This window comes from Ambystoma mexicanum, chromosome 1q, assembly GCF_040938575.1.
Source record: "Ambystoma mexicanum isolate Mex_15411 chromosome 1q, UKY_AmexF1_1, whole genome shotgun sequence".
Lineage (NCBI taxonomy): Eukaryota > Metazoa > Chordata > Amphibia > Caudata > Ambystomatidae > Ambystoma > Ambystoma mexicanum.
Window position 1 is genome coordinate 225,542,178 of NC_090922.1, and position 26,253 is coordinate 225,568,430.

The following is a 26,253-nucleotide window of genomic DNA, read 5'->3' on the forward strand; positions in this document are numbered from 1 at the left end:
TGTCGAGTTTTGCCTTATTTACAATAATAACTAGTAGCTTTGTAGTGCTGTAAATAACAGGCGTTACTATTATCCAGCACACTTAAAATATAGTAACTCTAGCTTTCCGGTTCACGCTGGTGTCAGGGGTGGATGCAACAGCCCCCAGAGCATTCTTTACTGGCTGGGTGAAAGTCTGTACTCCATTGAAATATGCATAATGCATAATGCAAGAGGTGATAAGGAAGAGGTATGCTATTGTTACCAAACGTGGATCCGGGTCCTAATCCTGCCTTCCCCACTTGAATGACATTGTGTGATCCTGTGCAAATGACTTGGCCTCTGTTTTTCGACCATGTAAGGCTTTCGAGTTAAAGGTGCTGGGAGAAACGAGAATGATTGCTTCTCAATGCAATGTGCAGAGCTGCATCACTTAAGGGGTTCCCCAAGACAATACATTACAGCTCTGCAGAGGAGCGCTGTGATTTTTCAGTCCAGATTATAATATTGGACATTTAGTCACACGCCACAAACTAGTAATTTGGTGCTTAAACATGTGTTTGTTTCACTTTGGCTAACCTAACTCAAGGGTCCTCATTTCAACAACCACTGAAGAAAGAAAGGCAGAGTCTGAACTGATATGATTTGAAACTCTTGGGCACGTCTCACTCACACCTCTGCAGTGGGCATGCAAGTCACTGAGCTATCTTTCCAGGGAAATGTATTCTAGAGTGACACACCGTAGGGACGAGGAGAGGTGGTTGGAAGAAAGAACGCCACTGCCCACCCTCCTACAGCTGTTCTTCGGCAGGGTCTAACAATGAGCACAGATAAACATATCCGGTACACAGCGCATACATAGTCTGTCGCTCACACGCACGTGTGAGTGGCTACACCTGCATAGCATAACAATAAAAATATGCTCTTTTTGTCTTCAAGCAATCAAACAGTTGAAATAAAAGATGTTTTACAATACACACAAATGAGATGCACTGGCACGCATACAATAGGTTTAGAAGCAACATGAAAATGTTATGAAATTTAACAAGAAAATGTGGGGGATGAGGGGAAATCACTAGGCAGAACCTGCAGGTTTCGTTGTTTATAATATAACAAGTACCTGTAGTGGCGTCCCTAGGGTTGCGGTAACTCAGGGGGCAACACCACGAGTGTCGCACCAGGTGTCACCAACCCTAGTGACGCCACTGGGTAGGGGTCAGGCTCCCTCAATTTGTTTGCTTTCTTGCTCGTTTTCAGGGCAGCGGGGCGTGGGGGGGGGGGGATTACTGCTCTCGTAGTGAAAATCAAAAGTTGGCACCAATATTTCTGGTTCTGCATGTTCACTAAACTGACCCCCTTCGAGATGATAGTGATTGCCAGGAGCAAAGCTCCAATTCGGAGTGACATCACCACTACCTGAAATTGAATTACATGCCTCATTGCTAAAAGCCAGAGCTTAAGCTCGCAAAGAGAGAGTGCTTACTTTTGTTGCAGTGGTGGTTCAGAGTCTGTTGACAAGTAGAGTACAATTCTGTGAGAGCAGGGTACTGCACTGTTTACATATATGCAAATAAATAAAGGCAGTCTTTGCAAAAGATGTTGGATAGTTTATGATAACTTTATTTTTGTAGCTTTAAGTGTGGTGGACCCAGACCAATAGTGTGTCAGAGCCGCATGGGAGAATGTAGTACGAAAAAAAAGCTCCTTGTATTTTACTGACACACCCTTGAGAGCATGTAAAAACGGTGGCTCCCAAAAAACATTTAAAGATGGGTCGGTTAAGTCATATCAGCTCCCTTAGGAATTACTTAACAAGAAAGGTCTTGTAATCCCATTGAGTGCTCTCACTGCACAGCATTGTGAGAAAATATGCCATTTATTATATGTTAAAACTTTGTTGAAGTACTACGGCAAATCACTGCACAAGCAGTGAAGAGGGCACACACAATGACAGTGCATCAGTAATAGGTACGAGTACACACTGCATTGTTCTGCAGAACCTCATCCTTCTGTGACGGGTATATAAACTTCTGCTAAGGTTGTATTTTATATATGATAGTTAAACTGGACTACCAAACTACATTTGGGTGATTTTTCCTAGCAATATAAAGAAGTTTAAGCAGGTGTATGCTATACTGCGATACCCACGGTATACCGTATTTTAATTGGAAGGTTATCATACCGTCAAAAAATTAATACTGTGACACCCCTAGCGTGCACAATTCGCAAATGCAGTAATATGAACAGGAACACTATACGTGGGGAAAACTTTTCATGCTGTGAAACGATAGATTCCCATTTGTATAGACAAAAATACACTTCTTCACAATGTACCGCACGGTATCCATTTCCGGACCAAATAACCTACATTGGTGTCTGCATAATGGGATACACAATTATGCAGGAGATTGGAAACAGAAGCATTACCTGGCTTACTGCCTCCCTCAGCACAAACAGCACTGAAAATCGTGTTACATGGTGTTTATTTGTCCCTCCACAGTCAACAACAATATCATCATTGGGATTGAGCGTCACCGAAGTCTCACACAGACAAACCAAAAGCAATCACTTCAGTGTAGCTGCTCCATACGCGTACAACCCACATGATACACTCCACACAACTCCCACCCGACTCTGTTTTCCATTCACTGTCAAGTAATGTATGTGCAATTCACCCACAAAGCATACGCTGTGGCTCGTACAACACACAGGCATAAGCTCACCCTCTGCATTTAGGTCGACAAGTATACTGTATACCACACAGTCTGTGCATGCACTCCACACCCAGAAAGCTTATTGCACAATCTCATGTCTTCCACAGTCGCAAATGTAAGGTGGCATGTGTAAAAGGGGCGTATGTTACACGTACAACCCTGCAACTGTCGCGATTTGCGCTGACTTTTCCAGGTGTGTGCGTACTAGAGTAGGGGAATAAATGTCAACAAGGGTAGGAGATGTCCATTGTAGTGGTGGTTCTGAAAAAAGCAGTTTTCTTTTTAAGTTTTTAAACAACGTCTAAATTAATAACTTTTTTTCAGGCTTTTAGAATGGTTTTTTATTAGTCCCACTGCGCCTCACATTCTAACAATACCGTCTTCAGTACAGCCTGTAGATTGGAAAACCAAATGTCATTGCCACTGGGCGACAATGAAATGCCATTTCCATTGGGAAGGTGCACATATCGATCAACAATGTTGTCATTGTCAAAGGAGTACATCCCAGCAGCAAGCAAAAATTACACATGCTTCTGTTGATAAGACGCCTTCCCACCTCTGGCTGCCAACAACATTAATTGGGATAGTAATATACTGGACTTGGTGGTATACGTGAGAAAAGCACCTTGGCAGTGGCAAAAATGCACTGCACTTCATTCATCATCTTTGAGTTTACGGTACACAGTTGCACAAGCTATGGAACCCAAAAGCAATGCTCTATAATGCACTACCACAGCGTGTACAGTACCGAAACTGCCCACTCCTCGACACGCTGCAAGCAAATGGTTGAAAGTACAGACAGCGACACTGCACCACAAAGTCTCCACTTTGTTCAAATTGGCATTAAGGCCTCTTTCCACGGCATACTGGAGCAGATCTAGCACAAAGCGATCACCCACTATGAAAACTGTACGTCTGGCCATCTCTGCCTGTCTCAGTACACAGAGTAATGAAACAAAATATGGCCGCCGTTTCCTGTGACGCACACTCTAACCACCTGATTGGACAACTGCAACAATCGCATTTCCATTGGCCAGCATGTTCAAAAGTGCAAAATGTAGCATGTGCAACGCTCAAAGTATCGTACGGGCTGCACCCCAGTAATCATGACCAGTCTTTCTTTGCTTTCCACTATCCTCATCCCACCACGCCTGTATTAGGTACTGACACAGACATTCACCAAAGCCATCAAAGACTTGAGCAGCTTGCAATGTCATCTATCCACAAGACTTCATATGTACCGTTACAAAAATCAGCCTGCAGGTGTGCCGTTATTGGAAAGCACATCCAGTGGAAACTTCAGGGAAACATTGCATGAGTTATAAATGCACAGTCATCCACATAAGCACCCTTCACCACAAAAGAAAGGTATGACACATTGCAGTATGTTCACAACTCTGTTATAAGTGGCTCTGTGTGCGATTTCTGCCTCTAAGCGTCCACTACGTGTTTAAAAAGTATACTGATGTTCCTCCCATCTCCTTCCATAAAGTGGCAATTTGTTAGTATGTGCGTGCAACGTTTTCATTTAACCATAGCATATACTTTATTAGCGAAGCAAGAACTCTGTGCTTTCCTTCCGACAATGCTACAAAAATTGTTCCCCACTAACCGACCTACTACATAACTGGTAAAAAGAAGGCACTAAAGCCACCACTAAATGCATCTTAGCAACCTACAGTCACTTTCCAAAAGGTCAGTCTCTGCACGGCTGTGGTGCTGTGTACACTGCACTTTTGGCACAGGTCCTTTTTAAGACTGCCAGCTTCCACTCTGCGCCCTCAGGAACGCACCCGTAAGAGGAGTGCGCAACTTGTCCTTGGCCTGAACGCCAGGGATCCTACCTCTGCTACACTAAAATTACCAATACCTCACAGTGGCTGTGAACAATGAACTAAAAGCCCTGTGCATTATACAGAAGGCCTTCTGGTCCCTGGACCTCAATACCTTGCACTGCGACTTCATAACTATCTGCTTGCTCCAGCTCTTCCCTCATCCGCCTCGTACTCCCTCAGGGTCAGTTGCTTCTACACGCAACCACTGAGGTAGATGAGTTTCTTCTGCTGTGGCCTTCCTGTGGAACATGCTCTCGGTCTCCCTGGACCTCGAGGAGAAGCATCATAGGGTCTGAAAGCACCTGAAAACCTTTCCATGTGCTTCTTATTTTTCCCCTCCTTCCCCCAACTCACTGCCTGGCTGAAAAGTATTGTGCCCTGCTTTCCTATCCACCCTATAATCTGTGCCCCAGGCCACCGCCCTCCCTACAGTTCCACCCTACCAGTAGGAAGCGCACCAGGGCGTTCACAGGCAACAGGTAAATCAGATTGGTTAATTGGAGGTACCAAGCGTTGACTTAAATAGTCATCAACTGCTTTCTTTATGTGATCCAATATTGGGATCTACACACGGGAGTAGATTATTTGTTTGTCCCGACACCACTTTCCTCGCTCTTTCCCCCCTGCCTCGCTCTTCCCCCCCCCCCGCCTCACTCTTCTCCCGTGCGTGGAGAATAGTACACATACTCCTCCATCATATCCCCCATTAAACGACTTGGAACAAGAAATTGAAAGTGCTGCTAGTGCAGCTGCGAACAATCATCTTATTGCAGCACTTTCAATTTCTTGTACCAAGTCGTTTAATGGGGGATATGATGGAGGAGTATGTGTACTATTCTTCTCCATGTATGTTGGAGCTGGGGCCTCATCTAGATTGATGACCAGGTCCAGAGTGCTTTCTCTCATCATAGGGGGGGGGATATGGGATATGTTGGGTTGACTCAAGGTTTTTTATTGGCTTGGCTACGAGGGCCATGTAGGAGGACGTGGTCTGGAGGAGCTCCTGAGATCCTGAAGTGATCCTGGCGAAATAGTGCATAACAAAGTGCCTATGACCGCCGAAAATACACATGCTGGTGTGTGAACGGGACGGCCGTGCCCGATGAACTTTTGGAGTGCATACGAGGGATGGCGATGGAGAACACGATAAGACTGGGAGCGCCGGGGACGGAGGACGAAGCAAAATGGCCGACCGATGGCCGGAACAAAGGAAGGAGTCGGCCACGCGACGGCCAGGCGATAGAAGCAGACTGTGCGTGCATCTGTAGTGTGTGCAGAACGAAGGATCCCTGTGACGGGATACAAGTGCGGATCGGCCTGAACCTCCGAAGTGCTGTGGACAGAAATTGGTGGGGTGCCTTGCGCGTGTGGCTGAGGACCCCTCGCGTAACATAGGAGGGGCTCGCAAACCGCTGGGATGGCTGTGGGTCACAGCGGCGGGACACGCTCTCACGAGCTGGATGGCGACGGGAGATCCCTAGTAGTGCGATCACAGCGGCAACAGTAACCGCACATCGGGAGGACTACAATGTATCTAACGGGCGCATAGCCCGAGTGAACGAAACTGAGCGAGAGGTCCCACTTGAGAGGTCCCGAACTAAGGCAATGAGGAGGAGCCGCGGTATGGCTTGCAGTCAGCGGGAGGTGTGCAGACTGATATAAGGACTTCTGCAGAGGTGCAATGGCAGCGCAGGGTTGGAGTGCGCTTGCACATGTTTAGCAGCAGCGCGACTGGGAGCACTCGTGCTCGAACGCGCAGGAGGTATTGCACACGTGGGACGGCCCGCGTGCGGCGCCCCTGCAGCCTACAACAGGCGTCGGCCCTTAGGCAGGTAATAAGGTGCCGGGCCGCGCCACAACATAACAGTAGCGAGGCACTGCGAACGAGAGGCTTTGCTTGGGAAGTTCACAGTGTTCTGCACCGGACACCCTTGATGACACGCACGCTTTGGCCATCACAGGCCTCCTGGTACTGCCAAACAACTGAGAAGAGGGGAAAAGGTGGACTTGTAGGCCGTTGCGGGCTGCCCAGGACAGGTTTAGGGGGAGGCTGGATGTGCCTTTGAGGAACTGACGCCCCCGCGCCTGGGTGGGCTGGTGATATTTGGACTGTGCTTGCCCTCCCCCAGCCCGTGGAGCGGCCAGACTGGTGTTCATACAGCTACAGGGGAGAGCACAACCCACTGTGACAGACAGGGGTCGGCTGGGTGTGCCTCTGAAGTGGCCCCCTGAAACCTGATCCAACAGTCGCAGAAACATGTCCAATAAAGCTGTGAGACCGAAGGGCAGGCAGCCCACGCTGGACGAATTCTCCAGGACGTCCCCTGGTCCGGAAAGCTCCAAAAGCAAGGATAAGCCTTCTGCAGGCGGCATGCCTGTCACGGGCACTGACCAGGAGGTCCTGGCTGCGATTGCGGACCTACAGGCGGCTCTGGAGGCCAAGCTTGAACTAGCTGTTACTGAGCTGAAAATGGCATTGGATCTTAAGGTTGGTGAGGTGCAGGAAGAGGTGAATTTACTCCGGCAGGACGTCAGGTCCCTGGCGGAGCGCACTGAGATCCTCGAGAAAGAGGTGAGCCCGAACACTGCGGACTGTGCCTCACACAATGCGGAATTGCACGCTGTGGTGCAGAGAGTGGGCAACCTGGAGAACAGGGCGGAGGAAGCGGAAGGACGCGCCCGACGGAATAACATCCGCATAGTAGGCTTGCCAGAGGGATCATAGGGCCATGACCCCACGGAGTTTATCGAATCCATGCTGCTGCAGGAGATACCTGGAGGAGCTCTGTCTCAGGGATTCGCGGTGAACGTGCGCACAGAGCTCTAATGAGGAAGCCGCCGCCAGGTAATCCACCTAGGCCAGTAATTGCCAAGATCCCTAACTACCGTGACCGGGAAAGGATACTGGAACACTTCCGCAAGGGTGGAACAATTAAACGAGGGGCGGCAAACATAACGGCCTAGCCGGACTATACCATGATTGTGCAGCGGAGTCGCATGAACTTTGGGACCGTTAAGAGGAGATTGAGAGAAGCGGGACATAAATACATGCTGCTTTACCCGGCGAAATTGACGTTTTTTCACAAACACAGGACCTTGTTTTTCGAAACTCCGGAGGACGCCATGGGATGGCTTGACGCGCAGGGTTGCCCCCAGGAGCTCGCCATTCAGACGGGAAAAGGAGATATGTAGTGCAAGATGGGGACGCCATGGGATGGAGCGGTGTAGGACTCGATTATAGTCATTGGTGCAGCCTTTAGGCGGAAAAGGCCAGATTGTTCAATAATATGTGGCTAGCACTGTGACTATTGCTGTTATGAGGAGCCTTGCAGAGCTGGTCTTTATACCCCATTTAGTATTCATAGTTAAGTGGCCATTAGGGCGACTTCACCCTACTGAGCCCTGGGCATAGGTTTGTGCTTGCAGGGCTAGATGTGGGGGTGCCTGAGATCCAGTGATGGAGCTGGGCAGCAGTTGGGAGTGTGGTGGTGGGGAAGGGATGGGTGGGAGGAGGGGAGTTTGGGGTGTATATAGTTATGGGGAGTTGGAGTTTGTGCCTGAGCCTACGAGGAAGAGCTACAGGGTTGTATCTGTATCACATGGGTGGGCGGGATTGGCTGAATGCAAGGGAGGAGGATATTAACGAGCTATGAGAGATCTTAAGATCGTAACGTGGAATGTCAGGGGACTTAATAGTTACTTAAAGAGGAACAAGGTCATGCTGTATTTAAAAAGACAAAAGTTCGATATTGCATTGCTGCAGGAGACGCACCTGACGCGAGGAAAATTGGAGCTGGTTGGGAAAAAGTGGAAAGGTATGGTAGTGGGTTCCCCATACTCTGTCTATGCTAGGGGAGTATTGATTTGGGTGGCGCCGCACGTTCCATTCCAGCTAATACAGGAAGTGGTGGACACTGAGGGGAGGATGGCTATAGAGAGGGCGTTGGTAGAGAATAAAGAGGTGTGCATTGTAAACACGTATGCCCGCAATCATAACACAGCGGCATACTTCAGGACTTTGTGCGCCAACCTGGGTGCGTGTGTGGGTGGGTGGTGCGGTTATCTGGGGAGTGGATTTCAATTGTGTGCTGAACCCCAAGGTAGATAGATCTGATGGCAAGATTGAGAGGCCCACCCCAGCAGCTAGGGCATTGCAGACGCTGCTTGACGATTTCGGATTGGCAGACGTGTGGAGATTAAAGCATCCTACTGAGAAGCAGTATTCGCACTACTCAGCCCCGCAGCAGCTGCACACAAGACTTGATTATGTTTTTGCCACACCAGATGTGGTGATAGAGACTACTCAAATAGAATATAAGGCGAGGGTCCTATCAGATCACTCGCCTCTGGTCCTAGGGTGGCAATATTGCCGCCCTAGGGCACGGATTCCGACGTGGCGCCTCCGCGCTCAGCTGCTCAAGGGCCCAGTTTTCAGAGAGGATATCAGAGATGAGATCATCAACTATTTCGAGGTGAACACTGGCAGTGTTGACTCGGCAGGTACACTATGGGAAGCCTTTAAGGTGGTGATGCGGGGTGCTGCCATCGCTAAATCAAAGGGCCTGCAGTGCGGGGTCCTGGGCGACTTACGGGGAGTAGAAGAGGAACTAGAAAGGGAATTAAAAAATGGAAGTGTGGACACGGAGCTAGTACTTAAACTACAGCAGCAGTGTGCGGAACTCTGGGAAAGGCTCTGCAACCTTAATTATAAAAAGTATGTTGAGAGGCAGCATGCAGGCGGGGATAAAACGGGCCGCCTCTTAGCGTGGCTATACAAGAGTGAGACCCCTAAGCCCCCGATTAGGGCAATAACCAGAGAAGATGGAGAGGTAGCGGACACTCAAGAGGGAGTCAATGGGGAATTTGTGGACTATTACAGGGTACTATACGAGGACAAAGGGGGTGGCAGCCAAGAAGAGATACTTGAAACTTTAGGGGACATAGGATTGCCCAAGATCAGTGCAGAAGAAAGGGAAGTGCTGGATGCGCCGATCACTATGGAGGAATTGGAGGAGGTTCTGAGGCAGCTGTCTACCAGTAAGACCCCAGGAGCGGATGGGCTTCCTAGTGAATTTTATAAAGCATATAGAGAGGAGGTGCTCCCCCCAATGCTGGAAATGCTTAATGAAGCATTCGAGGTGGGTCGGTTGCCGGAGTCGCTTAGAGAAGCGATCAGAATACCGCTCCCCAAGCCCAACAAACCAGGGCATAGCTGTAGCTCCTACAGACCTTTGTCGATGCTGAACCAGGACAGCAAGATATTGACGGCAGTCCTGGCAAATAGATTGCAGAAGGTTATTAGTAAATTAATACATCCAGACCAAACAGGCTATGTACCAAACAGGAACATAACTCAACCACAGGCGACTCCATCGGGTGATCGAATGGGGGAGTAGCAATGAAGGTGAAATGGCGGTTGTGTCTTTAGATGCAGTTAAAGCTTTCGACTCGGTTAGGTGGCCGTGGCTGTTGGCGGCCCTGGGGGAGTACGGGATGGGGCCGGGTTACATCAGGTGGGCGAGGATGCTGTATAGTGAGCCGCTAGCCAGGGTTCGCACAGGAGCGGTAATATCCGAGAGATGACAACTTAGCAGAGACACTAGACAGGGGTTCCCCCGGTCCCCGATGTATACATTTTGGCTCTGGAGCCCCTGGCAGTATACCTTCGGCAACAATATGCCACTATCGGTATTGAGGTAGGGGGAGAGAAACATCCGATATCCCTGTATGCGGATGATTTGTTATTATATTTGAAATATCCGGAGGAGAATCTACAGTATATTCTGGAGGTAATGGAGAGGTATGCGGGGCTCGCTGGCATATCGGTGAATCCCCAAAAATCTAGCATATTCCCGCTCGGTAGCTACAAGGGAACCCCCTTAAGAAGACTACCAGTGTTGCCAATAGCATGGGCGGTTAGTTCCTTCCGCTACCTTGGAATAGATGTGTACCACACGGCGGAGGAGGAACATAGGCATAACACCGAGATAGCCATAGAAAGAATCCGTAATAGTATGAAGTTCTGGGAGAAGTTGCCCTTAGCAATGATGGGACGAGGGGCGATGCTGAAAAAGGTGGTCCTGCCTAGGCTTTTGCATTATTTTAGCAATATCCCATATATGATACCTAAGAAGTTTTTTGTCAAGTTGAACAGTATGCGTAGAGACTTCCTGTGGCATGGGACCCGGAATAGAGTGGCGCTCTGGAAGTTGCAGAACTTCCATGAGAGGGGGGGGGTATTAAACTGCCTAATTTTGAGGTCTATTATGTAGCTGGTCAACTGCAATATGTGGCCGTATGGCTCTCTGATGAAGCAACCCCCGAATTTAGGTTGTTTGGGCAGGACTGCATCCCGTTCTACCTGAAGGAAATGATCCGGTTGCCTGGCTCAGAAATGAAGGAGCGTCCGGGGATGATGTTGCTTGGGTGGAAAATGTGGCGTAGAGCATGCCGGATGATGGAGGACCCGTACCCTTGTTCCCCGCAGGTGCCGCTGGTTGCCCTGGCGGGGGGGGGGGGGAAATCAGCAACTGAGGGTGGTTATCAGAACCTATTGGGAATCGGTCGGGCTGGTAACGGTGGGGGATATTTGGCAAGAGGGGACCATCAGAGATTTCGAAGGACTAGGGGAAGAAGTGGGCTTGCATAAGGGCCAGTATGTCACGTACCACAGGTTGGTGCAGAACATTCGAAATACGTGGCCTGAGACAGCATTGGCGGGGGAACCAGATGCCACTATGGGGATAATATATGACATATCAGAGGGGGGCATGAGATTTCGAGATTGTATGAGATGGTAATGACTAGGGTTGGGAAGGAGTTGACGCATTTGAGATTGAACTGGGAAGCGGAGGTGGGAGCCCAGTTGGAGGATGGGATGTGGGAACGAGCCATGGGATACCACAAGAAGGTATCAAGAAATGCCAGATGACAACAAATACAGTTGTATATAACGCACAGAGCATATATGACCCCTTTGAGAATATCTAAGTTTGGAAATGCGGGGCGACAGGTGTGCCCTAAGTGCGACAAGGAGAACGCTGATATGACACATATGTTTTGGGCTTGCCCAGTAATTGAGTGTTTCTGGGGAGAAGTGGCACAAAAACTGGCGGGGAAAGGGGTCACGCTCATTATAGATACGGCCTGGGCCTGCCTACTGGGAGGGTTCCTCAAAGCACGGAAACTTAGACATGTTGGGAAATTGAAAGATTTGGCATATGTGCTTGCAAAGCGGAGGATTGCCATGGGATGGAAACCATGTCATAAGCCACGGGTGGAGGTGTGGTGGAAGGAATTGCAGAAATGGGCGGAGGCTGAAACGGTGGTATGGCAGGAGGCATGTAGCATGAGTGGGGAAGAAGAAATGGGCACCCTGATGGCATGGAAAGTATTAATAGCAGGACTGTTTGGAACAATATCGGATTCTGCGGATTCAGAAGAAAGTGATACCCTGCCACATGCAGCAGATACTGAATGTGTAGGACAAACAGGCTCTTGAAGGGGGGTGGGACCGGGGGAGCAGTGGTCAAGACTAAGTGATATTAACGTGATGGTTGTGAAATACACTGCATGTTCAATTTGTATTGTTTGTTGGTTTTGGAAAAATTAATAAAATTTGTTTAAAAAAAAAACGTTAGCATTTTGAATCAAGTTTATTGTTCGAAAAAACGAGCATCTAATAATGGCCATTTTTTGTTTTTTTTGTAAACAATCGCGGTCCTTTAGGAATCTCTTTAGTGGGGCAGCTGTCACGCTGCGGAGAAGGAGACCTGTCACGCTGTGAGATGTCACCTTGAACCACGACGGGCGATGAATTGTTAATGTCCGTTTGTCCTATCACCCTCCTCTGAGCTATATTTGGATAGGTTTAAACTATCGGGCGTATTACACCAGAAAACGCTGGCAAACTCGCAACGGGAGTCTCTCGGGACCCCATATTTGCTCTTGATAATTATATCTGCATGCAGTGGTTGCAAGGTAGATACATTTATTAGGCACTGTCCCACTTTCAATATATGTTCTTAACCAATTTAGCAGTTGGTCAGTTTGTGCGGACTGCTTGTCCATCTTACGATCTAAGACTTCAAACAGTTTAAATAGGCTTAGTAATGTGGTATTAATCGAAGAGAGAGCCAACTCTAGCGCTGGAGAGGCAGAATTGGTATCCGCGACATAGGTGCTTCTACATGGTCTCAGAGTAGGGTGCACAAAAGAAAGTGAGCGTGCAACGCTCGATGAATGGCTTGACTGGTGACCCTTCTGCAATGTACGGTCGCTATAGATGGAAACTGGCGACTCACATTGACTGCGACTCACGAGGACTTGCATAGATCTCCTGGGCAGAGCAGGGCAATTCGGATCACAACTCAGTAGAGCATTGTCACTGCTAGCCCTAGGGCGGGAGTTTGTAGGTGTCAAAAATATCGATTTACAAGAAATTTGAGACTGCACTGGTGGGATTAACGTGGGTCTCAGACCAAAATGGTCTGGCATATTCGATTTAAGGGAATATAGAGCAGAAAGCATGCGCTATCCAACTAATGACAGGAAAATAAATAAAGAAACAATTAAAGCAAAACAATAGAAAAAAATAAAATCAAGACCAGATTAGGAACGTACAGGACCTGTAAAAAAACAAAAAGGTAACAGTGACAAGTCAAGGAAAAATAAATCAATCTAGAAACTAGGCTCTGCTCCACGCTTCACACAGCAATACGGACAAGCGGTACTTAAGAAGCGGTACTTGCTAAGCAGGAGCGTGCGCGCACAGGAGCTTGAGATTTTCAAATATGTAGTCACGTTGGGAGTGACTAAAGAAAGGGGTTTGGCCCCAGCACACACTAGGTAACGCCTTTCACACGGCTCAATCCAAGTCCAAAAAACGTTTGTGATACATGTAGCAGCAGCAGCAAAGCCCCAAGCGGACAAGCAGTACTTAGGAAGCGGTACTTGCTTTTGCTCGCTGTCCGTTTGCTTCTGCTCCTCACATTTTTCTCGCCTGAACATGAACGCTTATCTTAAATTGCTACAGAATTCTCTGCAACACTTCGTGCAGAGTGGCAAACACAACAGCATTGCCAATGGAGGTAAAAACATGCCATTTCCTTGAAACCACTGGAAATCTGTCTGGTTACTAATGGTTTCATAGTCCGTGCAGAACATCCCAGCACTGCACATAAAGTCGCACATGCTTCCGATTATCTAACATCTCCCGACCTCTTGCTGTGCACAATTTACACCGGCATTCTCCATTGACCTCGATGAGAAAAATCACCTTTGCAGTAGGAAGCATCTGCATCACAACTGTCATCAACTTCTTTAAGTAAGCCAGAGAACGAGAGCACAAAATGTGCTCCTACAGTACCAACAGAGGCCACTGCAAAGGAGATCCATGCACCCGAAACCCCACTCAAACTGTGCCCCAAAAAACCTGCACTCCTTCCAACTGAAAATCAGTATCGAAGCCTCTTTCCACAGCATACCTGTGCAGATTGTGCACAAAGGCATCACCGACTAGAAGCCCTCGACGTCTGTCCATCACGGCCATCCTCACTGTATTGAACTTTGGCCGAATATACCACCGTCCCTTCAGGTCAACCACACCCTCAAGTCCTCATTGGAGAATCCCCAAAGTTCCATTTGCGAAGCCTCCATGCTCAGAAGGCCATTATGTGGCACTTGCACATTTCCAGCTACAGCTAGGGCCGCGCCCCAGTAAAGCAGACAAAATACTCCTTCCCTTTGCAATCGAACTTTCCAACACTTAGTGCCACCAATGGGCAAATATACAATTTCGAAAACACATGCACCAATCACATACTGAACCACAGCATTGCACACTATCATTTATCATTTCTGTGCACAACTCCATATTTCCCATTACACACTCTGAGAGCACGTTCCCTTTCCTTCCAAAGCCCCTTCACCACAAACGTTCCTACAGGATGCCCTATTTCAGCATCCACAATGATCCTGCGGCGCACCCAGCACACCATGTGGGCAGCTAACATTGGGCATAAACATACGTAGCAACACTTCAACCCAACTCCCTCACACCATAAACACCCATTCACGAAAACAGGTCGGAATTAGCAGCATCCACAAACATAGCACAGCCTCCATCACCCCTACCCGCTGCCATTCACAAAATATTGTCTCACTACCAACCTAACCACAACAATGGCCCTACTTCAACAAATCTGCACACAGCATAGTATATAACCCATACAAACTACCCTTCAACCATCCCCGATGCCGTACTGCCAGTATACACACACTGCACCCAGTGCCCACACTGCGTGACTTCTCATTTCACCATCTCCAATCACACATCCAAAACTTTACCATCTCCTACCAGCGACCTCACTTGCGGAACCAAACATATACACCTGCCCCCTCACCTCTGCTGCTCTATGGCGTCTGAAATGTAATGCCACCATGCATGCGACCATACGCCTATCCACATACATACCACTTCCACCAGCACTCTTACCCAACCTGTACACGCACCCACCAATCACATACTGAACCTCTGCATTGCACCCAATCACGAAAACAGGTCGCGATCTGGACAATCTACAAACATACCACAGCCTCCACCATCCCTACCCACACCCATTCACAAAGTATTGTGTCATTACCAACCTACCCGCAACTTTTTCACCACATTGGCCATACTTCAACAATTCAGCACACACCATAGTTACCAAGCACAGTGAACGTGCACTTCTACCATATCCTCTTCCATACTAACAGTATGCAAACCCAGCACCCAGTTCCCACACAGCATTACTTTTCACAGCACCATCGACAAGTACACATCAAAAACGTAACCATTTTATAACTGTGCGCTCACCTACAAAACCTTTACGCATGGCAGCTCACTTCTACTCTATTGCATCTGAAATATACTCTACACCCACTATTTACAGGTCACCACCTGCTAACTGGTGCGCAACCCAAAATGCAGTACTGCTAAGTGTATTGGAAACTCCTAGCCTCTTGAGTGCATATCTAGTCCTTCAACACTCACTGCTATAGAATGGCAACATTCATAGTACCATGTCACCAACTTCGACTATCCACATACACAGCACTACCACCAGCACTCCTACCCAACCTGTGCACCACCATGTAACTAAGCATCAACAAATTGTTTTCTTTCTACATTATGCTAGGTGGTGCAAACACCCTCTCCTGCACCACTCTGCACCTTCATTCACATACCATGGCCGTCCCCACTTCCATTCCCAAACTATTAGGTAACTATATATGTAACTTTAGCATTCCATTTGCTTTCTCTCCCACTTCTGTGAGCCTCGGGTAAGTTGCGCGTCGGTCTTCTGGAGCGTGGACAGCTCTGTGGATCTACCACAGCTTGACATGTCTGCCACACGCTGCTCTAGAAGCAAGTCTCTTTCTCAGCTGGACTTCATCTTAGTATGCTGCTTTTTGCTGGGCATACTCTGCAGTGCTGCTTGATTTCACCCTTCGTGGTGACTTCTACTGGTAGGCTCCTTTCCGTGGCTGCTCCTGCACCTTGGATAGCCTCAGCTTCCTCAGTTAGGCCTCATGCACGGCCATTCAATGCTCGTTGGCTTGCTTCCTCCGCTTCACCAGCATTCTATTTCTCTCCTTAAAATATCCCACTCATGTGCTTTATTGAAAGGTGCAGCCTAGTTATCAATTATTCACCAGTCCGCATTGCCTCCGAACTCCTCTTCCTCGTCACAGTACTTTTAGCATTATGGAATCTGGAGTCCATAGAAGAATGTGGAACATTAAGTTGTACCATGTTATTTTCAATTAAGTCAGACTGTTCTATGAACTGAGAGTTATTAGAGCAAGGGGAAAGAGTTTGCAATGCAACATTAAGTTAGGCTTTCTCGTTAAGTCAAAATTATGACAAGTCAGGGTTTTCATCTTTAATTCCCGAGTCTTTGAGGCACCAACTTTGTTCTGTTTTTTTCTTCTTTTTAATTCAGCCTTTATATATGCATAGAAATCATAATACAGTATTGACGGTTACACACCTTTTCATCAATCTCAAGAGACAAAGAAACCAGAAGCTTAATAGTAAAACAAATTCAACATGCCTGACCATTGGTCCCTTCCAAACGTACTGCGACTGTTTATCCTTCCCCCTCCACCCAATGCTCAATTTATGGAACAATATCTGTGCCACTCAAGGAGGTTTCAAGTCTGTCGAGGAGTGTAATTAATTTAACAGCTGGCTCCAATCTACCACCACCCCGTCCTCTAACTCCGGGTCTCAGGTTTGTTGCAGAATATCAAACTATGCCATCCCCCACCTACGGATGTCATCCTTCCATTGAACCAGGGACAGGCCTTGAGGTTTCTTCCATGCAATGGCTACCTTTCTTTTCGCTAGTATCAGTATAATGTGATCCAGCGCTTTCCTTACTTGATATTGTATCCCACCCGGTATCAGCCCCCACAGGCACACTCTTGGTACTGCTTTCAAAACTGGAATTCGGTAGTCTGTTAATCTGGGATATTACTGCCTGCCAGTAGAGTACAATTACTGAACATCCCCAAATGTGCAAGATCCCCGCCGGCCTAGACCCGCACCTCGGACAATCCTTACTCAGGGTGTTATTCATTGCATGTAACTTAGTAGTGGTCACATACACCTTATGTAGGATATTAAAAACTGGATAAGTTGAAATCTGCCATTCCTTCAGACTTTCCTGACCTGCTCCCACATTGTACCACAGTCTACCTCCGAAAACGTGGTCCTCCGTATCCCCTTACCACTTGGTCTTAACTGCCAACTCCTTGAGAGGAAGCAACCCCTGTATTGCTAGATTCGAGAAATTCTAGCTCCTCTGCCCTTCTGTGTAAGCAGCACCTGCATGAAGGTGTTTGTGGTGGGTTCCTCCGGGATACCTGTACATATAGCGACCACTTGCCTAGTCACTGATCCGCAAGTGAGGAACTGCCCTTTAGAGATCCCATACCGCACCCTCCATTCCTCAAATGGCATTTACTTCGCTCCTCAAACAAATCTCCCATCAGATCCGAGAACCCCATTCGCTGTATTGCCGACCTGAGCTCCAAGTCTGCGATCCATGGCAGATCAGCACTGTACAGCCCTGGCAACCACAGTTTCCCCTAAACGTTTCTTCCAGATCTCCCGCACCACCTGAAATATGTTAGTAGCCCCTTTCCCCCCCCCCCCCCAACCCTCCCCTGACTATGCCCCACATTAATTCCACTACTTTCCGATGGGCCGGGACGTCCCCAACTTTGTTCTGTTTGACTGACCTTTTATTACAGGTTCTTTGGTCATAGATATTAGAGGGATTGACACATTGATAACATGTCATTAAATACCTAGGAAGGATTTCACCTTCATCATCAGAAGATTAATACAGTGTCGATCCTGGTGGAGTCGCCACTTCCCCTTGATAGCCTCCCCATCGTTCGGATCAGGCAGTGGCTGCCTTGCCTGGGCTAAATGGGAGGAGACTTTAGGCTGGGGTTTAGTGATGACAACAGGGTTCATCACACTCTTCTTGGGTAAGAGAAGGAGCTAAATATCTCCCAGCTCCCACCAATTTCGATCCCCTACTAATATACTCAATATAAGGAGTGACAATTCTTACACAGACACAGGCGTCTATGAATGGCATACACCTAGAGAGCAACACTTACCTCACCAATGCAACATAAACACGAGAAGCCTGCAGGGATCAAGGGCGCAGGGCCGCCTCTTGAGCATTTTTTTCCCCCAGGAGAGCCACCGTAAGCCGGGTGATGCTAGGTCATGCCCCCTTCCTCCTTATAGTCTCCAGCAGCACCCGCAGGGCCGAAGCCTGCTGAGATCAAGGGCGCGGGTTGGAACGTCCAGAGAAGATAAATATATGCGATACACCGTCCCCAAAAAAAAAGGCCGATTCCCGCACATCTGAAAATGTGACATTCTCAGGCTCCCCCCCCCCCATTAACTACGAAGCCAACAAGCATAGACATGTGCTACAGCCCCAAGACAATCAAGTAGCCTAGAAGAATATAGCTAGGGAAGCCAACAAGGTTATTCATGTTTGTATGGGTCAATCAGCCCACAAATATAGTGGGAACCTAAGGCCCCAGTTTGGTCAAAAACAGAGCACATAGTAGACCCTCCTCTGGGGAAAGTACGATCAGCCACCAAGTCCTTGGGGGTTCAAGAAGCGCCATGGTATTTCTTCATGGGGTACAGAAATGGTCTCCATCAGAGAGAATCAAGGGAAGCACTCAAATAAATGCCTGCACTGGCTTTGTACTGTAAGGGGCTGTATCTTTGTGTCGAGAGAAGCTATATTGAGCTGCCACAGAATGCGCAACGAGGGTGACAATTCCCATGATTCTGTCAAACTGGAATTTTGGGATCCAAGGGTGGCCAATGGTGTTCTGGGTAAGGCTGGGAATCCTGACAGGACTGAAAACAGTAGGACTGTAATTCACTCTTATCCTTATCTGAAAACCTTCAGCCAATTTGGGAAGCTCTCCCTTAATTCTGCTTTATCTGGTGCAAATTGAACACCATTGGGGCCAAGGCAAAATGGTAACCACTGTGGCTGAAAACTTAAGGGATCTAGAATTGTTACGTGTAAATAAAAAGGGGATTCTTTTTCTATTATGCCACATGATGTATTGTTAAATTAAAGTAAGTATTGTGTTAGGATGTACTTTGATGGTCTGAAGGCCGAATAAAGTTATTTGATGAACACATTCAGAATTCAGCAGTTATGGACATGGAGACTTGTCCAGCCTATCATTGACATACAGGAGGAGGAAGGATAGCTCAGCGGCAACGAGCTTGTCTTGGAAGCAAGACAACGCAGCACAACACAGGTTTGAATCCCGATCGTGCACTTAGAAACTACTCACTGGTATTAAGCGCGTTATAAATGAACAATAAAATAAATAAGTAAAACTACAGTGTTAACGAAAATAGAGCTGTACATTATTAGATAATAGTAGGCCCCGAGGACGCTCTCTGAGCGAAACACATGTAAGCCAGACATAAGAATGTACTAAGTATTCAGAGCTCAGCTGCACTAGTTGTTAAACAAGGACAGTAATTATGTATTTTCTCATAGGAACAAAACTTTTCAATCAATTTCTTCATCATTTTTTTCACAATACAAGTGCATCGGAAAACAAAATACTTCATGTTCATTGGCAACTGAGGGAATACATGCCAATTTTGGGACCCATGCTGCAGTATTTATAGCTGGCAACTTAAAGTATATTTCAACAACAGAAATCTCATTGATTTAGGTGAGCGCCAGAGCCTCTTGTGTCAGGTATACCCACCAACCCCATTTTTTCACATCTGACAATAGCCCAAATGCTGTTTGTTGTTTTGAAAGTGATGTGTTGTATCAAAAGAGGGGATTACATTAATACTCTTAGCAAGAAAGGAATGTTATTGGGTTGATACATCTGTCCTCTCTTTGCTCTACAGGCATGATTTCAGATTATGATTTGAGTTGCACTTTCTGAAAAAAATGAACATTTTTTTTTAATTACAAAAAGAGGAGTGGTTGTTTTTCTTATTCTTTTGTGTTGATTGAAATGCTGTTAATATAGGACTTTTGGGTATGGAGGGTAATGATATTCTCATAGGGTGTTTTCCTTTAGTTGTTATTAATGATTTAATGTTCGAGGTATTTTGTAGCTATTTATTTGGGAATCGATGTAATTGTATCATGATTGATCATACATGCTAGATAATATCCTAACATATATGAATGATTGTTTTGAAGTATTCACATGAGTATTTATATTACATTGTTATTTGTATATTATGGTATTATTTTGTTACGTTTAGATGCATTGCATATTAGATTATAATATGGTTTACCACAGAAGCTAGAAGACATAAGGCAAATGCAGGAATCATGCACATTTAATGATGGGTCTGTTCATTACACAATATTCTATTTTCGAACATGTCTGAAATAAAGTTTACTAGAGTGTCATAATCTAGGCAAAATATTCAAATGTTCTGTTTGCTGTCCTTCAACATTAGTAATTTTTTTAATGATTTGTGTTTGGGATTTTCAGTTACTTGCATATTTCATAGTTTTCTTACCATAACGGTCTATACTTTGTGCAGTTGCCACATTAAGCTGAGTTTGTGACACACACATACACACATACACACACACACACACACTCCCCCTCCCCCCCCCAGTTCTGTGGCATCTTCCTTATACAGCTGATGCTCTGCAGCAGACCCTCTATATCATTAGCAGTTTAAGGAGCCTCTTGCAAAATTAATGACAATCTGTATTCGGTTTTTGTTACTGGTGGTTGTTCTTTTGTGTGTAGATCATAATATTTCAGTCGTTATATTTTTACATGTTTGTAGTTAGCCTTTTTTATTCACTATTTGATACATATTCGATAATTGGTAGAAGTTGATTAGCTTTCTATTTTTATATTGTAGCTTCTGCCCTTTATTGACAGTGCGATTCCATAGCTTTCTGACTTTTTTTAGAGTTATGTTAACGTGGGCTTCACTTTCGCCCAGGGTTAATATTGTTGCTACAGGTATGGGCCATGTGTTTAGATCTTTTTGCTTTTGAGTACTTTAGCTCAATATTCGAAGACCTTGTTGATTATACATTTTGACTTTTAGCAGGGATTGAATGTAGAGATAATTAATCACTCAAATCGTTTATTAAACTATTGTTGATCTACATAGATAAAAGGTGTTTGTTAACTAACTTTCTCTATTCCCAATCTGCTGTCTACCTCTATATGGATCATATTGTTGATCATTTCCATTTTCTGTGTTGTTGTCAGGACTTTGCTGAAGGACCGCTTAATGTCTCCGGATATCGAAACTGTGCGCAGGTTGCTCATAGATGATGAGGTAATGTGAGGGGTCAGAAATGCGAGACGGGACAAGTATATCAAGTAGCCATTTTATTGAACAGTAAGGGTGGAACAAACGGCCAACCCTCCCATACCTAACAAACCCAAAGCTAAAAAAAACTGACCCAATGTCCAAAGATCTGTCCCCGACATTCAGATTGAACAAAATCATAAAAAGGGGTTATTTTGCTGTTCAAACTTCACAAAATAACGTTTAGCTTTATATTGGTATTTATTGAGTTTTATATAGCGCTTTTAACCAAAGTGCTTTACAGAGAATATGCAATAATGAAGTTGCAAAGAACAATTTACAAAGAACAGTCAGTAATACATAACATATTCAGTGAGGATCAATGTTCAGAATCAGCCGTTGACAGTCAGGCAGGTGACTGGAGTAGGTGCGTTTTTAAAGAGGGGAGAGGGGAGATGGGGAGAGGGAGATCCAGTGAAGAGGAGCAAGGAGTTGGAAGGATCAAAAACGGGATTGTGCACAAGGGGCTGCATGCTTGAAGGCAGAGGGAAAGGTAGCGGCAGCAAGACAGATGTTGAAAAAGGAGGTAAGGAAAGGTACCAGGAGCAGGTAGACTTGGGAATGAGAGAGATGGGAAGAGGATTGCCAGGGGCAGTCGCAGGGTGAGTTTTAGACAACAGAAGAAGGGAGACTTCAGAGTCTGAGACAGGAGCGAAGTTAAGAACGGTGGTGGAGGGGGGGAAGGGAAAGATGGAGAGGAGGGGATACATGAGTGGGATTGCAGAATATCTTGACGTAGAGGATGTACCTTGGAGGAGAAAAGGTTAGCGAGATCAGTACCTGAGAGAGGTGAGGCAATAGAAGGGTCAGGAGTGGGAGGAGAGAGAAGGCGAGTCCGAGTTTGAAAGATGGGACGATGGTGAGTAGACAGTGTGGAGAAGGTCTGAAAAGTAAGTTTGTTTGGCAGATTTGATGCAGTTGTCATAGAGAGTGTGGTAGGAGTAGTAAGTTGTCTGATTGGCTGGAGAGCGGCGCTTGTGCCAGCGTCTTTCAAGGTGGCAGAGGACGCGGCACACAGATAGGAGAGGAGAGAGCCAGGGTGCAGATCCTTGCATCCAGGGTGGAATCCCCTTCCCCTGGATCAAATCAGGATGTTTCCAACAAAAAGTCAAAAGTAAGCAAGTTCTTCCAATAGCCAAGTTCCATTCAAAGTAAGATACAAAGTTCTGATCCTTCCATAGATTCAATTGGCAACACAATTGTCGTATTGCCCAATAGGTTTTCTCACTCTTCAAGGTAATGTTCAAAGTGCCCACAAACTGCTGTTTAGGCAACACAGTTTGATCAGGATGATTTCACAGTAGTTCAACAAAGCACACCAACAAATGTACTTTCTTTCTGCCACAACCTCATACATTGTAGTACTTCCAAATTCCTGCCTGCCAGGACTAACCACTAAGTGCCCTTTCCTGGTGTTCTATAACTACCATCAGTACCTTGTGGTCAGGCTTGCTTCCTTCCACAATTTTTTGAGAAAGTCAGATCTAATGGAGACGAGCATAGAAACCGAAGAAAATTATATGGGTAGCACTCCACTGCCTAGAACGAAGGAACATAGACCGATACAAATAAGAAATAAAGCCAAGGAGGAAATCAATAGCCAAAAAAGTTCTTGTCAAGAGTGACGGGGAAGATAATTCGAATACCCCATTAAATCGTACAAGAATACTCGGAAATTACGTTTATTTCTACCCTAGAATTCTTTGCTTCATCTGATATATTTGTGCGAGTTTTCCACATATCCCTAACACAGACATTGTTGAGGTGGTTTTGAAATCAAGACTGGGTCTGGAAACAATCAGGGGCCAAACTGGAATGGGCAAAGAGGGGTATCTCTGTTTCAAGGTAACTGCCAGATACAGTGAAATCAATCCCCCCTCCCCTGACCTGAAAATCAAGAGACAAGATACAAACCACAAAGTACAGCGAAGATCTTGACTACACCCTCTAACGTTTGGGAGATGGTTCCGGAAATTGTCTCGCAAGTATTTCTCAAGCTAGGTATTCCGGAGCAGAAACTGTAGCTAGTGATATGACCAGGACATTATCCTGGAATATGAGGGGTCATAACTCTTTTAGCAATGTTGTCACAAAGCAGTACATTTTTGAAAACTTTGACCTGACATTATTACAGGAAACCTGGTTAAAAACATCTTTTGGTTTGGATGGTTTTTCTATATATCATCAACTGGCAGTGGGATCAGGCATGGGCTGTCCGATAGGTGGTTTAAGTCGCATGCAAAAGTGTGGTCTTTTCGGATTCTATACAGCTTTCGGGGGATCTCTCGGGTATTTTGATTGTCAGAGCGGAAAGGTGGGGTAAATCTGCCATGCAGAACTGGATTATAGTAAATATATATTGGAATCCGGTGCCAACTCCCCTCTTAGAATTTCTCCAGAATCTGTCAGATCTACTTACTTACTATACTTGCCAATTCTCGTCAGCGTAGCTCGGGCACCCTTAGCAATCACACCTCCTTTGTCAGCCCCACCTACACTCCCCATTTCACACCCACCTTCAAGACACCCAGGCCTTGGCACCGTTAGCACCGCCTCCAGTATATTCTCCAGAAAAGGCAAGGTGAAACCTTCTTGTACTGCACCGTAACAGTGATTGGGGTCTGCAGCCGCTTGAGCCTCCTGGACTCTTAACCTTCCCTTAAAACAACCTTCCCTTAAAACATTTTTCAGCTAGTTTCCATTATGTACAAAATAATAAACGTAAGCACGGCTGAGTAAATAGTGCAGGCTTTTAAGCCTTTGACTTGCTCACTGTGTTTAGTATAGCTAAGCGAACCATTAATTAACCGTAATTCGGGAAACAGGAATTCCTGCTCCACGGGTGAAAGGTTCTATAAATCGTGTGGCATTTTGTCAAAATGACTAAACTATACAACTTAAGAAGTGCAGCTTCAGGAGAAGCTGTCAGCTCACTCGAACACAAATCATTAACTGCTCATAATGCAAATCCGAATATGGCGGTTAGATCTACTTTCCGTCCATATAAATCAGGTGCTGGGAGATTCTATCCCCCGCAGAGTGTCTTTCCAACAGGTACACAAAAACCCACCCCACCAGTTCTGGATTGGGAGAAACGCCTTCGGCAATATCAAAAGCAATTAGCGAGTCTACCCGAGCTAATCAGCTTTTAAGAGACACTGACCACAAATCTAAATTACACAATGACTTCTCCAACAGTGCTCTTCATGGTAGCAGATCATTTCCCACTGGGTCTAAGACGTAAATCTATTGGACGGTGTAGGGAACAACATAAGGAGCAAGGAAGGCCCCTCCTTGTAGATAGCTCCCCTGATCGGGCCACTAATAACATTGACATGTTGGTCGAAGGGAATGGGGAGGGGATTAATCGACTCCCGGCAGACTCCTCATATGAACTTAATGCTATCTCGGCTTTATAGGATGACATGGAGCACGCAAATGACTCACTACAACAATCTTCACATTGCAATTCTGATGTAGTATCAAGGGAGGAACCCCCAGGCAACATTGAAGCTCAAGGGTTGGGGTTGCCTACAATAGCGCCTCTAAATTTCTTGTTAAGCTCTCTAGTCAAAGTATTGAAAATCAGAAGTCCAGCAGCACTCTGGGATTCTCCTCGAGATTACGAAAGATCTGGAAACCAATGAGTCGTCTATAGTGTCATTTAAATCAGCAGTATATGATTCAAAGAGGGAAACACCAGCAGAATCCTGTGCTCTGTCAAGGTTTCAAAATGAGAAAACGGATCTGCTAACTAATAGGTGGAATGGGGTAAAAGAAGAATGGTCAACCCTGAATTTGAAATTGGGAGAAGGCTTCACTGACTCTGCACAAGATAAATGTTTAAAGTGCAAGCAACTACCGTTGCCCAACTGCCAAGAGAGTGAGATGAACGATACACCACTCTCAATATCAGTAATTAGAGAATTCATACAGCTGGCATAAATAGAGCAGGAGGAGATCGCAATAATCATAGATGAAAATGAAATTGCAAATGATGCGTCACAGTCAAAGAATATGGTCCAGAAATTATGTAGGAAAATAAATGGAGGAAAAAAATAAATAAATAGAATTCAAAAGGAAATGCCAATACTAGAAACACCTGACCAAAGTAAACGAATAAAGAAAAATCGAAGTATCAATACTAATCGCTTTATTTAAAAAAAATCTAAAAGCTGTGAATACTGAAGAAAACAAGAAAGAAGACCAAGGGTCTAAATCCAGGGTGCGGCAAAAAATAGAAAAAGAAGATTGAAGAAAAAGCCACTACTAGAGACCCGAAATACTCCATAGGCGACAAAGGCTACAATGGGGAGTCAAACTGAGCCCTCCCAACCACCTAGGAAGATTGCACCTATTTTTTTTCAGATCCAAAAACAAAAGTGAAAACAAGGTCCCCAGACCAAAATAATTGCCCCAATTTTCTTAAAAGCAAACATGCTATAAGGATTTTGGGGGCATAGGATCTGGGTGACCTAGAAAAAAAAAGAAAGTCCTGCAACTTGATATAGGGATTACAGCGGGTACAGAATTACAAAATGCCATGGCTAGACAAAATTTGCTGTGACAATTTGAATCAAAGTAACAAGACCATAGAAATCAAAAATGTGAATTATTCCCAAGACCAACATTAACTACTAAGGACCATGGCTTCCCGTGATCCAACAAGAACTGTCAGGAGCAAGCCCCAGGGCTGAAAGTCTTCCTCTCAAAAAAGATTGCTAACAAAACCAATGAAATACCCTTAAATTGGTAAATCTCTGATCTAAAATATCTTTCATCCTCAGACATAGATCGG

At 45.9% G+C, this 26,253-nt stretch overlaps 2 protein-coding genes across 3 annotated transcripts in view; one reads left to right on the forward strand and one right to left on the reverse strand.

Annotated features, from left to right (window-relative positions):
- The window catches only part of LOC138526876 (uncharacterized), a 1,504,711-nt gene that overhangs the window by 1,470,928 nt on the left and 7,530 nt on the right, over nucleotides 1-26,253 (reverse strand). The window lies entirely within an intron of this gene.
- The window catches only part of LOC138526886 (uncharacterized protein ZSWIM9-like), a 1,119,771-nt gene that overhangs the window by 641,545 nt on the left and 451,973 nt on the right, over nucleotides 1-26,253 (forward strand). The gene's annotated exons all lie outside the window — the stretch shown is intronic.